Source organism: Taudactylus pleione, unplaced genomic scaffold (genome assembly GCF_031769625.1).
Source record: "Taudactylus pleione unplaced genomic scaffold, aTauple2 ptg000333l, whole genome shotgun sequence".
Lineage (NCBI taxonomy): Eukaryota > Metazoa > Chordata > Amphibia > Anura > Myobatrachidae > Taudactylus > Taudactylus pleione.
In genome coordinates this window covers 11,186,135-11,192,134 of record NW_028284734.1, presented here as the reverse complement: position 1 = coordinate 11,192,134, position 6,000 = coordinate 11,186,135, and positions in this window count along the sequence as shown.

The following is a 6,000-nucleotide window of genomic DNA, read 5'->3' as shown; positions in this document are numbered from 1 at the left end:
AGGAGTCCAGGGAAGATATTTATTCTCCAAAATAACAGTATTGAAACTATATATCAACTGTAAGGGAATTGCTACCTTATATCATTCATACTGCTTTATTCTATGGCTTTGGCAATTTACTCTCACAGGGACATATTGTAATAATATCTGGACTAGTCATTTGCTTACTAAAGTAGTCCAGTATGTGAAATTCTGGGTTTTGGTGAGAATTAACTGTGAAGGAGTGGACACAAAGTAATTAATTGGATCACATAAGACTACAATCCCTACCGGGTAAAAAGTGGATTTAATTATTTAGACAAGCCAGCCAACAAGTTTACGGATAACCACAAGGACAATACTTGTGCTAAAAGGAGCTAAGCAAAACTCCTGACTTGAACTATATATATGTCTGTACTTCATTCTAGCATCAGAGGTACATAGTCACCAAGAATAAATTGTAAACAGATAAAAAAGTATAGATGTGATATTTGCTTGCAGACTGCAACAATATGTTTAAATGCATGTGAAATTTTTTTAATTCTGTTTCTCAGAAAAGAAAATATAAAAGTTAATGGTTGTATGTTGCTGACATGTCGCTGATAACAGCAGAAGGACGAAGTAGAGGAGTCTACAAGAACCTTGTACAAGAATGTATATTATGCTGTGTTGTATATTGCATTGAATATACTCTATATTCTATTATTTAGGTTTTCCGAGGCAAATCTATCACCTTTAAACCTAGCTTGGATGAAGGCACTCTATATATAAATTACAAATTATACCATTACCAATATAGTATCCTCAGGTTCCCCATATTAGAGGGTTCGAGGGGTTACACTTACGTTGTGTCTTTCTTGAGAACCTTGAGTGTTATGTCTGCTCCTGCTGCTGGGAGTGGATTTTCATCCCAGAAGGGATGAAGACATTGTGTCTTTCTTCCCAACGGACACAGATCTGAAGAGATGCAAAGAGCTGTTGGTTAGCAAAAAAGTCAGCTTAAGTGGCACATGATGCAGCGGTGGCTTCTCCTTCAGTTTAACCAGCAAGTGCATCTGCCAAGAAAAAACTAAACTTTACCCCAAAAAAACACTGGTGATGCAGATCAGTCAACACAACCAAGTTTTTTTGTCCTCTGCCCAGGTATGACACTGGGCTTTTCCTTATCATGGGCAAGAACTGTTTCATCCACTGGTGCCTAATTTACAAAAACAACATCCTCATCAACAACATCCTCATTAGCGTCAGCTACACAAATATCTTGCTCATCCTGGTGCACTTCCATAGAAGCATCCTCGATTTCTATGTCAGCATTTCACTTGTGGTTACATCATCATAAGAGGCAGAATCACCAGTCATAATTAAAGGCCATGGCCTTAGCCTTTCCTTGCCACTTCATGTGGTGAAACTGGCATATTGCTAATTTTATGACTTTCTGCTATGGGCCCCTCCACCATAGCGGGCCCTGTGCAAGGCACTGGCTTCACCTCCGCTAATTCCGCCACTGGTGGTGGCTAAGATTTCATAAAAAGGGGCATGTGGAGGGATCTGATGGCATATAAAAGAGCTTGAAATCTGACAAATAAAATGGTTGTAACCCCCCTGCAGTTTTGGTCATGCCCCCTGTTTGGGAATCTGAAAATAAAAAGGTGTACTCTCATAGAGATTATTAAGCTTTTTCAAATGCGGTCACTTACTTTTAAATGTAACAAACAAGTTCCTAAAAAATGTGCCAAAATGTAAATACACACAGACTCAAATGAGTACGAATACATAAAATATGGTTTCAAAAACAGTGCTTCTGGCAACCCTAGCAGTGTCTCTTGGTATGGTTAAAGTTGTTATGCTTTCATGTTTCATTTGGTTCCTTTTATGAACTCTGAATAATTTTTCTATGAACAAGAGCTCGTATATATCCAGGCCAGATACATACAACTACAAACTTTGTCTCAGGAAGCCTCATCTATTTTCTGGTAGACCACACCCCATCTGTGGTTTGCAAACAATAATTAATCTGAGCTATGCAAAAGGTTTTGGTGATTTGCACTTTATGTTTAGCTGATAGAAAATGTTTATCTGGTGCTGAGATTTTGAACCCAAAGTAATGAGTATTGTTGCATAATGTTTCTCAGAAGTAATGTAATACTCATTCAGTCTCACTAGTCTATGGACCTCCTTCAGAGGCGCTCGCAAAATGCAAGCGGTCGCTCTGAATGGGGGCGGCCGCTTGGTTTTTGAAGTGCGTCCTCCTGGTCGCTAGCTAAGCTGTGAGTTACCAGACCATCGCGGCCATCGGGGCTTGCGACGAGACCCTAAGGTTGGGTCTTGGCAACCGCAAGCCCCAGGCAGCTTCCTGCTCTGATCGAGCAGGAAGCTCCCCACTGACATCACTGCTGATGTCAGTGCGGCTGCCCACAAAACGGCAGGCGTTCCTTAAGGAACACCTCCGTTTGTGAAACCACCCCCCCGCCACGCCTACAAATGGGTCGAGCTGTCGATCACCATCGACAGCCGCCCATTTTGTAGTGAGCTCCAGAGCACGAGAATTTCTCTCTCGCTCCGGGGCTTGCGCAGGCGCAGTGCGGACTCTGTGCGTGCGCAGGGCCTAAACATTGACCCGCTTGCAAGCGGGCCTAAATGAGGTCCTATATGTGCTGTGCCAGTATTTGATATAATCACCATATAATCATTATTCTCTCCTAGCATGTTATAGTAGGAATGATCATAATCAAGGCCCTCATTCAGACCCGGACGCAAGTGGCCGTTCGTACGTTCGGCGTACGTAAAAAAATATTTAAATTCAAGCACTCGCTCGTATTTTCGATCGCAGCCAAACATCCTCCCCAAACTCAAGCGACCCCTCCTCTAACTAACGAGCGTGCCAAATAGCGAGCGTACAGCCCCGAAGTGGCTTGAAGGGAACGCACGCACAAGTACTACCCGGAAGTGGGACTGTCAGATTTCGATTAACTGCTCGTTTATTCTGCCTACCTCCGTCAATCGTATCATGCCAATCAATATATCAATTATCTTAATTTTTTTTTTTTTTTTTTTTAACACAATGCAATAAACTTTATTCTTGTCCGTGTTTGTGTTTACCCGCAGAATACGTACGGCTTAAACATTCGCTTTTATTTGTCAAAATACATGTTAGCCCCAATTAAACAATTGTTCTATTTGTTTTTCTACCCGCATATTTCCCGGAGTTCATTTCTTTATTTAAATTTGCTTACGCATGTCACTGCATCAAGCCTATCATAACTCTCAAGAGATTTCTGGCCCTGTCGAACACATGACTCATACACTAACCAATAGAATTGGTCCTGTTAATTACCCAAATACATTAGCCAATCATACATTTTTTGGGCACTTTATTAAAAATGTTTTTTAACAAATACACCATTGGCATCATGAGAGCCTCCGCATTCACCAGGCGCGAGCTGCTGGTGCTAACGGAGGTGATGGATAGGCGGATCACCAGCCAGCCTCCACCCATCACCAACCACGAAAAGCGTTCCGCATATGCGGAGGTACGGGCCCGCCTGCGCTCATTCGGCTCACGCCGCCAGATCGGGCAGCTGGAGCGCAGGTGGTCAGACCTGCAACGGCGGACGCCCCGCTTGCTGGCATGCTTTCGCATGCAGATCGCAGAAAGTAAGTTTTAGGGACTGTGGTTTTCATGTTTGTCTTTGTGGCCCTAACTGCGTGTGCATGTTTTCATGTATGTCATATTTATTCATTGTACTCATGTCTGCATGGCCATGTTTTCCATGTATGTCATATTTATTCATTGTACTCATATCTGCATGGCCATGTTTTCCATGTATGTCATATTTATTCTTTGTACTCATATCTGCATGGCCATTTTTTTGTTTTTTGGGATCAGAAAATGGTGTTTTTCTCGGATTTGTGTGGAAACAAGCCACAATTTGTTTCACATCTTTTAGGGGCACAGCGAAGACTACGCCGTCATCATCAGGCCAGACGGCGCTCACGGCCACTCTCCCCAACCCCCAGCCAACCCTCTACAACCCCAAATTCCCCTATTCACCACTCCTCCCCAGCCCTCCAAGACCCTCTGGTGGAAATTTCGGGGCTCCTTCCCCTCCGTCCCAATTCCCCTTCTCCTCCACCCACCCCTCTTCGAATGACCCCCTCCCCGGAATCGGAAATTACCCCATCCAGATCGTTGGGGAATGGAGGCACCTCCGAGGAGGACGAGGGAGGGCCTTCTGGAGCTGCCGTTTTTTCTTCCGGTATGTTTTTGTTTTGGTTTCTTTTTCGCCACAAACTGTTTGTATGTAATCATGTGTCGTTCCCTTTTTTGGAGTTTTTTGCTAGACTTTTGGTGATTTTGCAGATTGCCTTTACCTGTTACTGCTGATTTCAACATACACATATCACACTTGTCGGAATTTGTTGATTGGCCTTGTATTTTTGGCCAAACCATTTTGGGGGGATGGCTTTTAATGGTGTAATTATGGTTAGTTTCTAGATATTTGTGTTTTGTTTTTTTTGTTTTTGCCTTTTTTTTAATGTGGTTTCATTATGGTTGTATTAATCCCCACACTTTTGTCACCCACAGAGGAACAGAGGCGTCGGGCTGAATTAGCCGCCTGTGTGGCCCGTATGCGGCACAATATAATCGGTCCGCTGGTGGTCCTTGACCATATGTCGGTCCTCCTTATAGACTAGTTTTTTTTGTTTTTTTGCCAAATGTAAATAAATTTATATTTTCAAAGTAACGTTCTGTCTTATTCGTTATTTCTAAATCAGAGATTGTTTACCCTGACCTAAGTAGACTCTTCCTGCAAGGATTTGCAATTTTTGTCACTAAGTTTGTGTGTTGTATTTTTATGTTAAACCGGCACAAGAAACACCTAACAGTAACAATCAGATATTACTACATTTTACAGGTTCCTAGTTGGGGTGCAAGCTGCTTAGACCAATATTACGAAGCCAACTGATTGTACAGGATTCCTTTGGGTGTTGGTTTGGACCCTGAAAACATATTACATTTTAGCTCAACTGGCGTCATTACTGGATTACCCCTTAGGCAAATGTAACGTGTGTGAACCTGGTTACACTTGCTTGTAACGTTCAAAAAAAGGTACAAAATTTCACTCGCAAAACATTTATTCACAACATAACTCAAAAATCAAAGTGGTCACTCACAAACAAAACACACAGTGATAATCACAAATACAACACATACCAAAAAAAACAAAAAAAAACACAACAAATCAAGAACTGGTTGACGAAGGACCATGCCAACATGATTCCACAAATATGGCGTTGCAATTTGGGTTCCATAATATATCCCCAAAATGTCCACATACAGGTTTTTTAAGGGTAGCAGGAAGTAGTCATCGTTGGAGTGCCAAAGATTATGTGAAAAAACAGAAGATGGAGAAAATTAAAAAAAAAAATTAGTTGTTCTCAAACAAATGTACCACATTGGGTATAAACACTGTTGTTTTGTCAATAATTACCTAAAAAATCTGGCCACCACATCATCGCATATGGCCCCCCCACATACTGACCTCCGACCAACCTCGGGGGGGCCATCCTCAAGTAAGGCATCCTCTGGCTGCATTGGGACACCACTCCTTATGGCGATGTTGTGAAATATCTCACACAGGACCACAATTTTTGAAACCATATCCGGCAAATACATGAGCTCGCCCCCAGAGCGGTGGAGGCATCTGAATCGGCCTTTTAAAAGGCCGATACAGCGCTCCACCACTTGCCTGGTGGCTGTAAGTGCGGAATTATACTCACTTTGTGGCCCTGGTGAGGAAGCCAAATAAGGAGTGAGCAGCCAGGGCGTGCAAGGGTAGCCACTGTCTCCTGTGAAAAAGAATAGACAACATCAGGATCACTCTGTATGAAGCTTAACATTGTTATGTACTAAAGGTCTCCACTTACCCAGAAGCCACGCATCACCAGCTTGTAGGTTGGTTAATTTGTGCCATATCCCTGATTGCCGGATGACGAAGGAGTCATGTGCACTTCCTGGTA